Source organism: Bubalus kerabau, chromosome 9 (assembly GCF_029407905.1).
Source record: "Bubalus kerabau isolate K-KA32 ecotype Philippines breed swamp buffalo chromosome 9, PCC_UOA_SB_1v2, whole genome shotgun sequence".
Lineage (NCBI taxonomy): Eukaryota > Metazoa > Chordata > Mammalia > Artiodactyla > Bovidae > Bubalus > Bubalus kerabau.
The window spans coordinates 71,126,954-71,138,523 of NC_073632.1; the positions used below are offsets into that span (position 1 = coordinate 71,126,954).

At 36.5% G+C, this 11,570-nt stretch overlaps 1 non-coding gene across 1 annotated transcript; it reads right to left on the reverse strand.

Moving 5' to 3' along the window:
- Nucleotides 1-1,187: 1,187 nt before the first annotated feature.
- Nucleotides 1,188-1,314, reverse strand: LOC129620316 (small nucleolar RNA SNORD22). The gene has a single exon (XR_008698498.1). It is a non-coding gene; the product is annotated as a small nucleolar RNA SNORD22 (small nucleolar RNA).
- Between the last annotated feature and the right edge of the window lie 10,256 nt (nucleotides 1,315-11,570).

Consider the following 11,570-nt stretch of genomic DNA (forward strand, 5'->3'; position numbering starts at 1 on the left):
TTTAACAACTCTTCATATAAGACTTTCTACATTTCTTTCATTGGTAATTTGGAGAAAAGATTAAAGAATCATTGCTAACTGTAGATTTCTCTCATCTGCAAGTGTGTTCCTTGGATAAGTGTGATTCCTAAGTCAGTAGGATTTGGGGTCCATTCTGACTTACAGTCTGGTTCATTGGATGCCTGGCTTACTTGACCCTTCCTGGTCATTGGCTGAGGCCCCACTAATGGGCTTTTCTCTGCCAATTTCCTTGGGGATTCTCAGAGGAAGGGGAGACCTCTGAACTTTTGGGATGGAACTTCAATAAAACTATTAGAATCTTTAGATAGAGAGCATCTTCTCTACATGTGTTCTGCATGTGCACACGTGTGTGTATGTGCGCATGCTCACACACGGCTGAGCTTATGGTGATGCTCTGTATGGACAGGGCATGAGCAGTTCCTTTCTCCTTTACTGGCTGTTATTGTTTTGTGCAAAGATCTTTCACCAGTGCTGGGAAGTAACTGATGCCTTACTGCATGTGATCAGCTGTAGAAGCTTCCCTTGGTCAGTGCCACCTCCTGTGCAATTCTCACTTCTGTTCCTCCCAAACCTCTCCTTTATTTCCAAGCCTAGCTTTCACATTTATGTTGTTGTTTTCATGGTTTCACAGTTTTACTGAAGCTGTGCCTTTTGGGATTTTCTGTGTTTAATATTTTTGTAAGAAAATAAAGTATCACACACACACAAATGCAAATCTGTGAGGGAGACTTGGGCCTTCAATACAAGACTAAGGTTAGTTCATTTTCTCAATGTAGAAATAATACATAAAGCTAATTATTGGACTTGCTGCAGGAGCAGAAGCTTTAAAAGAGGGAATATTCCTTCCTGTAGAGGGAGATAAGATACAGGAAATTTCTAGTGTATTGACTTAATTAAGGAAGTTATTAAGACCTAATAAACAACACTGATCACATTGTCACTTAGGGAGCTATTTTTTGTTTGTATTTTGGTTTGTGTAGAAAATATGTCTTCACTTTGGAAGGTATCACTGAAATCTAAACCTAGAGAAGTCAAATATAGCTTATTAGAGGATGAATGGTGTGAATTCTCATGAAAATTTTAAATTGTATTTGTTGGTTGTATTTTTAATTTTTTTTTCAACCAGTGATTTATTTCCTCCTTTCCCATGTTTAGAAATTCTTACGATCCTTCATACAGTTCCTTCTGGAACAAGATTCCCTCTTCTCCTCAAGCCAGCCCCCAGTAGGTTAACCTTTACAGTCTCTGGAACTAGAACAAGAGGTAAGATGTATGAATGTTTTTTCACTGGGAAAATATTTATTGTTTTTAATTTGCCTTCCAGTGTTCAAATATTAGTTCATAAAATAGTTGTTGGAAATATTTCCAACAAAATTTGTTTATTAGATTTATTAAAACTATTTTTATGGGGCAGTTTGGAGGGAAAGTGGAACTTTGGAAAAATCCACAACTGAGTAAGGACAAAACATACCTAATCAAAGGAAGGATTCAGTAAGAAAATGGATTTACCAATCTCTGGGAAAACCCTTTCCAGTCATTCATACTAAGCAACAAATTCCTTTATCTAACATGATCTAATCACTTAGGGTCTCCAGATGTTCAAAGGAAATCTATAGCATGAAAAAGGAACCCCAAAGTAAACAAACAGGATAATTGGCCTTGGAGAAAACAAGGATAATTCAGATACCAGAAGTTAACTTCTTAAGAAGTCTATTCTCTGCAAAATTCAGGAGTCTGCATGTATATAAAAACACACTGCTTTTTAAAAAGAAGCAATAAAGAAAAAAATGGAAAAATGTGTAAAATTATTGAATTAAGAAATAAACTTTGTATTTAATAAATTATTAAATGTATACATCTGACTTCTTGTGATCTAGCAATATGGATGATAGAGCAGAGAAAATTTCCCAGAACCCAGAACATAACATCTTAGAAGAATGGTTTCTGAGTGACAGCAGGTAGGAGAATATAATCAAAGAGATAAAAAAAGGAAATGTCTCTGTTTTCAGTGTTCGGTCTACCAAGTGCCAAACAGAACTAGAAAACATTTCTTTGTGGATATACCCTATTGAAAATTCATAACCACAAGGATAAAGAGAAAAATCATAAAAGCAGAGAAGAAAACAAATTACCCGCAAGAGAATGGAGCCAGAATGATTTGTGATTTCTTATTACTAACAATGGATGCTAAAGAAAATGGAGCAACATTTTCAAAATTCTTACAGTAAAAGATTTTGAATCAAAAATTTTATACCACAATTTATTTTCAAACACATATTCAGACACATTTTCAGGACTGAGAAAATCTACTGTGCATACAGCCTATACTTTAAACATTCATTTGTCAAGAAAACAGTATACTCAAGCAAAGCAAGCTTTTCAGGATGAGGGTAGTGTGGGACATACAAAATATTGATAACTACTGTCACTCAGAATCAAGAAGAAAGATGGCAATAAATTTAAAGAAGATTCACTAGGCCTTGATTTTTGGAAACTTCTCCTATGAATGGCAAAGTTTTGTTGATATAGAATTATCATTTGTGGCTTCTGCCATAATATTTGATTCTACAGGGAATAATGCTTACATGTTTATATTGTACATGATATTTGGAGTTTCATTTTTAAAATCATCCTTCAGGGAAAACATAGAAGATATATTTATTTAAGAGAATATAGAGATAGATTGAAAGATAGATGATAGATTTATTGTTGTTCAGTTGCTAAGTTGTGCCCAGCTCTTTGCAACCCTATAGAGTGCAGCACTCCAGGCTTCTCTGTTCTCTACTACCTCATATAGTTTGCTCAAATTCGTGTCCATTGAGTCAGTGATGCTGTCTAATCATTTCATCCTCTGCAGAAGAGGGTGGCAGAGGATGAGATAGATTGATAGATTAGATAGATATAGATAGATACACGTTGGTAGATTGTTATAAAGCCTACAAGTATAAAAATAAAGGTATAACTAAAAATATTTGGGAAGTTGACTAAGAAAAAGAGGTGAGAGGAAAATTAATGTGATAACTTCTTCCAGGTTCTTTGCAGATGATCAGTAGACAATGGCTAAGGTTTATAATCTAGAAATAGAAGTATGACAGCAATAAGAAGAATCAAGTCAGAGGGAGAGGTTAACAAAGTTTCCTTCTGGGGAGGTAGAGTAGAGGGGCTGCCACAGGAAAATATTAAGTCTTAGATTTTATATTTCACATCTTCTCTACTCTTTTAAATTTGTTGTTGTGCCCATGGAATACTTATATGATTAAAAGCTAGCTTATGAAAATAGAAGAAAGCATATAAAAATGAACTTATGGTTAATCCATCTTTTCACCGTGGAAAAGGGAAAACTCAATTCATTACCTGCATATGTTTTTCAATGCATTCAGGAACACAAAAGAATATTAAAAACACTTCAGTTGTTCATAAAAGTTGTAAAAAACTTAGTTTTTCATTTAACTTGATTTTCAACTATTAATATAAGCTAATATATACCACTATTTGTCAAAAATACAAGACAGAAAAATCTCTTAGTGTTAAATCTATTAAAATAAAAATTTTCAGTTAATTGTAAGTATTAGTTTCCTGCTATGCAGTAAATCTGTGTGAAAGATTATGGGGGAAACAAGAAGGAAAAGAAAAATGTATTTTCTCATGATAACTACATGAAAGTGTGGAAATCATCAAATAATTATATTTTTAAATTCCATCTTTTGATTGAATGTATCTCAGTGTGGGAAAAAAGCCAGTATTAATCCTTTCCTAAGTTATTGGGTCTAGTAAATAAACTAGTGGTCATTACCTATGGTCTCTATGAGAAATATGTATATTCTATACAATAGAAACTTGCTAAGATCCTGAAGCATCACATTTGGAAATAGGGTTATATGAATAGCTTTTCCAAAAGAACTAACTCCAAAAGAAAAAAAAAAATAGTCCATAAAGTGTAAGTATAGCATCTGGGATTGCATTTTACAAAACCTTCCTATCATCCATGGAGGTAGTTAATAAAGTCAACTGCATGAAAAATTAAAAGAGGTTTTGCTTTTTTGAAAAAGAAATTTAGAAGTACCAGTGAGAGGAGAAAGCTCTCATCTAGAAATAACTGGTATTAAGAAGATAAAAATACTTACCTCAGTCAGGAAAATAGACATATTCTTTAACATCATTTTGTAACCAAATTTTCCAAAATGCCAGGATGAGTGAGAAGAAAGTAACCAGTTGGGAGCTGTGGATTGGCAAAGTTCAAGATGAAAACGGTAAGTTTTGTTTTAATTTGAAAAGAGTAAATGGATTGAGAAAATCACTGATTGATAATTTTGGAGTCTAATGAAAAAAGTATATAAACAATGACTGAGAAGTTGCATTTCTTTAAAATATGCTCTATTTTTGGCATTTATTTAACAGATATTTATTCAGTGCTTACTACATATCAGGCACTATACTAGATGCTGATAACATATCAATGAACTTAGTTCTTCTTTAAATTTGTGATAAAGATATAACTAATAGCTATTTTGGTCAACAATATTACCTCTTATTGAAGAGATTGCCTTTTATCCATTGAATATTCTTGCCCCTTTGTTGTAGACGAATTGACCATATGTGAATGTGTTTATTTCTGGGCTGTTTATTCTATTCCATTGACCTGTGTATCTGTTTTTCTGGCATACAATTTTGATTACTGTAACTTTGTAGTATAGTCTGGAGTCTGGGAGGATTATACCTCCATATTTGTTCTTTTTTTTTCAAGATTGCTTTGATTTTGGGGCCTTTTGTGGTTCCATATAAATTTTAGGATTATTTGTTTTAGTTCTGTGAAAATGTCATTAATATTTTGATAGGGATTGCATTGAATCTAGATTGCTTTGGTTAGCCATGGACATTTTAACAGTATTAATTTTTCCAGTCATAAATGTGGGATATCTTCCCATTTATTTGCATCATCTTAAATTTGCTTCATCAAAGCCTTAGAGTTTTCAGAGTACAAGTCTTTCACCTCCTTAGTTAAAGTTGTTCCTAGTTGTTTTATTCTTTTTGATGTGATTGCGAATGGGATCATTCTTTATTTCTCTTTCATTAGTAGTGCGTAGAAATACAACAGATTTCTGTATATTAATCTTGTATCCTGCATTTTTACTGAGTTCAATTGTTAGTTCTAATAGTTGGTTTTTTTTTTTTTTTGGTGGAGTCTTTAGGATTTTATACATATATTATCAGGTCATTGAAAAAAAGTAACAGTTTTACTCCTTCCCTTACAATTCAGATGTCTTTTATCTCTTTTTCTTATCTGATTGCTGTCATTAGGATTTCCAATACCATATTAAATAAAAGTGTTAAGAGTGGACATTCTTATCTCATTCCTGATCTTAGAGGAGAAGTTTTCACCTTTTCACCATTGAGTATGATGTTAACTGTGTATAAAATAAATGAGTTAAAAATATGTAATGTAAGCACAAGAAAAGTAGCCTATATTTTATAACAACATTATATGGAATATAAACTATAAAAACATCAAATCACAAATATTGTACACCTGAAACCATCAACAGAAAATTGAATTAAAGATTTACTGAGCATATCCCCACCCATCAGAACAAGACACAGTTTCCCCCACAGTCAATCTATCCCATCAGGAATCTTCCATAAACCTCTCATCCTTATCCATCAGAGGGCAGACATAATGAGAACCACAATCACAGAAACCTAATCAAACTGATCACATGGACCACAGTCTTGTCTAACTCAATAAAACTATGAGACATGCTTTGTAGGGCCACCAAAGATGGATGGGTCATGGTGGAGAGTTCTGACAAAGCACTGGAGAAGGAAATGGCAAACCACTACAGTATTCTTGCCTTGAGAACCCCATGAACAGTATGAAAGGCAAAAAGATATGACACTGAAAGATGAACTCCCCAGGTTGGTAGGTGCCCAATATACTACTGGAGATCAGTGGAGAAATAACTCCAGAAAGAACGAAGAGACAGACCCAAAGGGAAAACAGCACCCACTTGTGGATGTGGCTGGTGATGGAAGTAAAGTCTGATGCAGTAAAGAACAATATTGCATAGGAACCTAGAATGTTAGCTCCACGAATCAAGGCAAATTGGAAGTGGTCAAACAGGAGATGCCAAGAGTAAACACTGACATTTTAGGAATCAGTGAACAAAATGGGCTGGAACAGGTGAATTTAACTCAGATGACCATTATATCTACTACTGTGGGCAAGAATCCCATAGAAGAAATGGAGTTGCTATCATAGTCAACAAAAGAGTCCAAAATGCAGTACTTGGGTGCAATCTGAAAAGTAATAGAATGATCTCTGTTAGTTTCCAAGGAAAATCATTCAATCTCACAGTAATGAGATTGAATCTCCACATCTTCAATCTTCAAGTCTACACCCTGAACAATAATGCTGAAGAAGCTGAAGTTGAATGGTTCTTTGAAGACCTACAAGACCTTCTAGACCTAATACCCAAAAAAAGATGTCCTTTTCACTATGGAGACTGGAATGCATAAGTAGGAAGTCAAGAGATACCTGGAGTAACAGGCAAATTTGGCCTTGGAGTGCAAAATGAAGCAGGACAAAAGCTAAGAGAGTTTTGCCAAGGGAATGCACTGGTCATAACAAACACCCTCTTCCAACAACACAAGGAAAGACTATACACTGGGACATCACCAGATGTTGAATAGCAAAATCAGATTGATTTTATTCTTTGCAGCCAAAGATGGAGAAGCTCTATACAGTCAGCAAAAACAAGACTGGACACTAACTGTGGCTCAGATCATGAACTCTTTGTTGCAAAATTCAGACTTAAACAAAGTAGGGAAAATGACTAGACCATTCAGGTATGACTTAAATCAAACCCCTTATGATTATACAGTGAAAGTGAGAAATAGATTCCAGGGATTAGATCTGATAGAGAGAGTGCCTGAAGAACTATGGATGGAGGTTTGAGACATTGTACAGGAGACAGTGATCAAGACCATCCCTAAGAAAAAGAAAGGCAAAAAGGCAAGATGGTTGTCTGAGGAGGCCTTACAAATAGCTGAGAAAAGAAGAGAAGCTAAAGGCAAAGGAGAAAAAGAAAGATATACACATTTGAATGCAGAGTTCCAAAGAACAGCACGGAGAGATAAGAAAGACTTCCTCAGCTATCAATGCAAAGAAATAGGCGAAAACAACAGGATGAGAAAGACTAGAGATCTCTTCAAGAAAATGAGAGATACCAAGGGAACATTTCATGCAAAGATGGGCATAATGAAGGACAGAAATGGTATGGGCCTAACAGAAGCAGAAGGTGTTAAGAAGAGGTGGCAAGAATACACAGAAGAACTGTACAAAAAAGATCCTCATGACCCAGATAACCACAATGGTGTGATCACTCACCTAGAGCCAGAAATCCTGGAATGCGAAGTCAAGTGGGCCTTAGGAAGCATCCCTATGAACAAAGCTAGTGATATGATAGAATTCCAGTTGAGCTATTTCAAATCCTAAAAGCTGATGCTGTGAAAGTGCTGCACTCAATATGCCAGTAAATTTGGAAAACTCAGCCATGGCCACAGGACTAGAAAAGATCAGTTTGCATTCCAATCCCAAAGAAAGGCAATGCCAAAGAATATTCAAACTACCGCACAATGGCACTTATCTCACATGCTAACAAAATAATGCTCAAAATTCTCCAAGCCAGGCTTCAACAGTATGTGAACTGAGAACTTCCAGATGTTCAAGCTAGATTTAGAAAAGGCAGAGGAACCAGAGATCAAACTGCCAACCTTCACTGGATCATCAAAAAAGCAAGAGAGTTCCAGAAAAACATCTACTTCTACTTTATTGACTGCGCCAAAGCCTTTGATGGATCACAACAAGCTGTAGAAAATTCTTAAAGAGATAAGAATACCAGACCACCTTACCTGCCTCCTGAGAAATCTATATGCAGGTTAAGAAGAAATAGTTAGAACTGGACATGGAACAGCAGACTGGTTCCAAATAGGGAAAGGAGCACATCAAGGCTGTATATAGTCACCCTGCTTATATAACTTATATGCAGAATGCATCATGCAAAATGCTGGGCTGAATGAAGCACAAACTGGCATCAAGAATCTTGGGAGAAATATCAACAGCCTCACATATGCAGATGACACCACCCTTATGGCAGAAAGTGAAGAACTAAAGAACCTCTTGATGAAAGTGAAAGAGGAGAGTGAAAAAGTTGGCTTGAAACTCAACATTCAGAAACTAAGATCATGGCATCTGGTCCCTTCACTTCATGGAAAATAGATGGGGAAACAGTGGAAACAGTGTCAGACTTTATTTTGGGGGGCTCCAAAATCACTGCAGATGGTGAGTGCAACCATGAAAGTAAAAGACATTTTCTCCTTGGAAGGAAAGTTATGATCAACCTAGATAGCATATTCAAAAGCAGAGACATTACTTTGTCAACAAAGGTCCATCTAGTCAAAGCTATGGTTTTCCCATAGTCATGTATGGATGTGAGAGTTGAACTATAAATAAAGCTGAGTGCCAAAGAATTGATGCTTTTGAACTGTTGCATTGGAGAAAACTCTTGAGAGTCCCTTGGACAGCAAGGAGATCAAACCAGTCCATCCTAAAGGAAATGAGTCCTGAATATTCATTGGAAGGACTGATGATGAAGCTGAAACTCCAATACTTTGGCCAACAGTTGCGAAGAACTGACTGATTGGAAAAGACCCTGATGCTGGGAAAGATTGATGGCAGGAGGGGAAGGGGATGACAGAGGATGAGATGGTTGGATGACATCACCGACTCAATGGACGTGAGTTTAAGCAAGCTCTGGAAATTGGTGATGGACAGGGAAGCCTGGCATGCTGCAATCTATGGTTTTGCAAAAAGTCAGACATGACTGAGCGACTGAACTTAACTAAAACTATTACAATATTGTAAGTCAGCTATGGACTTCCCAGGTGGCGCCAGTGGTAAAGAATCCTCCTGCCAATGCAGGAGATGCAAGAAACACAGGTCTGATCCCTGGGTTTGGAAGATCCCTTGGAATAGGAAATGGCAACCTTTCAGTATTCTTGCCTAGAAAAGTCCATAGGTGGAGGAGCCTGGCAGGCTACAGTCCTTGGGATTGCAATGAATTGGACATGACTGAGCGTGCATGCAGTCATGCTTCAGTTTAAAAAAAGATCACAATGTGAAGAAGCAGGACATCCACAACAGAATAAAATCATTAGTTATATGTGGGGAGGGAAAGTTACCACTTAATAGAAAATTCTGTCTTTACTTAAAAAAATAACACAACTGATTAAGTGTCTGAGATTCAAATGATATCTCCTGGGAATGTTTTCTGTAGTTGAAAATGACTGATAGCATCATAACTTGTGACAGCATCCTTCACCTGTGGGCACTCACCAGAATTTCAGACACTATGCCTCCAGTGTACCATCAGCTTATTTGTTATATAGCTCGACTTGCAAAGCTAAACTGGCAAGTAGAAATGAATATTTTTAGAAGATAATTCTTAAAGAAACAGTATGGCATTGTTGTGAAAAACAGAGACTTCAACACCAGACTCTAGCACTGTGCTAGATTAGAATCACAACCACTCTATCATCAGTTCTTTTTATATACAAAATGTATTAGCAACACTTCCTATTTCCTTGGGAGACTGTGGAAATCCAAAGAATTAAAATCATAACAGTATACTTTTACATGCAGTATTCAATAAATGCTAGCTATTTAATGAGACAAGTGGAAAAAAAATAAGTTTCAAAATGTAAAGGCAATAGAGGGTATGGAAGATCACATAGGGAAAAACATCTGTAAGGATCAGGAAGGTTCTAAAGAACAGTACGATTTAGGTAATAAAGATCAAAGGTGACAATGGGGAGAGTTATATATACCAGGGAGAATGCAGGACCGTCCATCAACACTACAGGGCTTCCCTGCAGTGCTGAAATGGGTCTTGATGGTGCATGCAGGTGTGCTAAGCCACTTCAGTTGTATCTGACTCTGCGACTCTATGGACTGTAGCCCACCAGGCTTCTCTGTCCATGGGATCCTCCAAGCAGGAATACCAGAGTGGGTTGCCATTTTCTACTCCAGCTTGATGGTGACCTAGGTCTAAGACAGGTGTTTTTCATTTGTTCTTTATCTGTCTCACTCCCAACTCATATTGCTTCCTGATAAGTCTAACAGAAAATTGCTAAAAACTTAAAAATAACTATAGAGCTTCTGAAACGTATCTTATGAATTGAGTGTTCGTAAAAGTCACTTGATATAAAATAATCATCTCTCTGAGTCTTCAGGAAGCATCCAGTTGGTTTCATACACACTTTCTGGCCATTTGTTATAGTATATCTGTAAAGTGGAGGAAAGAGTACTGACTTTTTCCTGTGTTATCCTAGAACCCACTAGAGTCTCAGTGCTATGTAGAAATGTAGACTCTGTATAGATTAAGGGTCTCCAGTCTCCAGGATCTAATACCTGATGATATGAGATGGAGCGGATGTAATAAAATAGAAATAAAGTTCACAATGAATGCAGTGAACTTGAATCACCCCAAAGCCATCTCCCCACTCCATCTGTGGAAAAACTATCTTTCACAAAATCATTCCTTGGTGCCAAAAATGTTGGGGACCACTGATGTAGATAATCTACTTAGAAGACTGATCCATCAGTTCAGTCGCTCTGTCGTGTCTGACTCTGCGACCCCATGGACTGCAGCATACCAGACTTCCCTGTCCATCACTAATTTCTAGAGCTTGTTCAAATTCATGTACATTGAGTCAGTGATACCATCCAACCTTCTCATCCTCTGTTGTCCCCTTCTCCTCCTGCCTTCAATCTTTCTAAGCATCAGGGTCTTTTCCAATCAGTCAGTTCTTCACATAAGGTGACCAAAATATTGGAGCTTCAGCTTCAGCATCAGTCCTTCCAATGAATATTCAGGATTGATTTCCTTTAGGATCTACTGGTTTGATCTCCTTGCAGTCCAAGGGACTCTCAAGAGTCTTCTCCAACACCACAGTTCAAAAGCATCAATTCCTTGGTGCTCAGTTTTCTTTATGGTCCAACTCTCACATCCAAACATGACTACTGGAAAAACCATAGTTTTGACTAGATGGACCTTTGTAAGAGAAGATAAGCCTATATGGACCTTTATAGGAGAAGATAAGCCCTTTGTGGAAGACCGATAAAACTATGAAAATGATATCTGAGGGGAATAGAAAAAATATTGTCTAGTGTCTTATATCAATGAAGACCCTAGAAAATAAGCATAAATACTTCTATGTTCCATTATAATCTATTTTAGTGTAGGTGATATTTAAGTACACAAGACGTTTTTGCACAATGCAAATGAAATATATGTCTTAAACTGTGTTTTCTACCATTCACACATGAAGACATCAAGGTAGTTAACTTCCCATGTATATTGTGTCACTTATTCTGTGAAGTTACTAAGCCATGATACATATGTTGGCTACAGAGAGATAGAAACCAAAAGAAAAATACAGAGACACATATGTGGTCTATCATACATTCTGAAGAATAACAAGTTTTGGAAAAG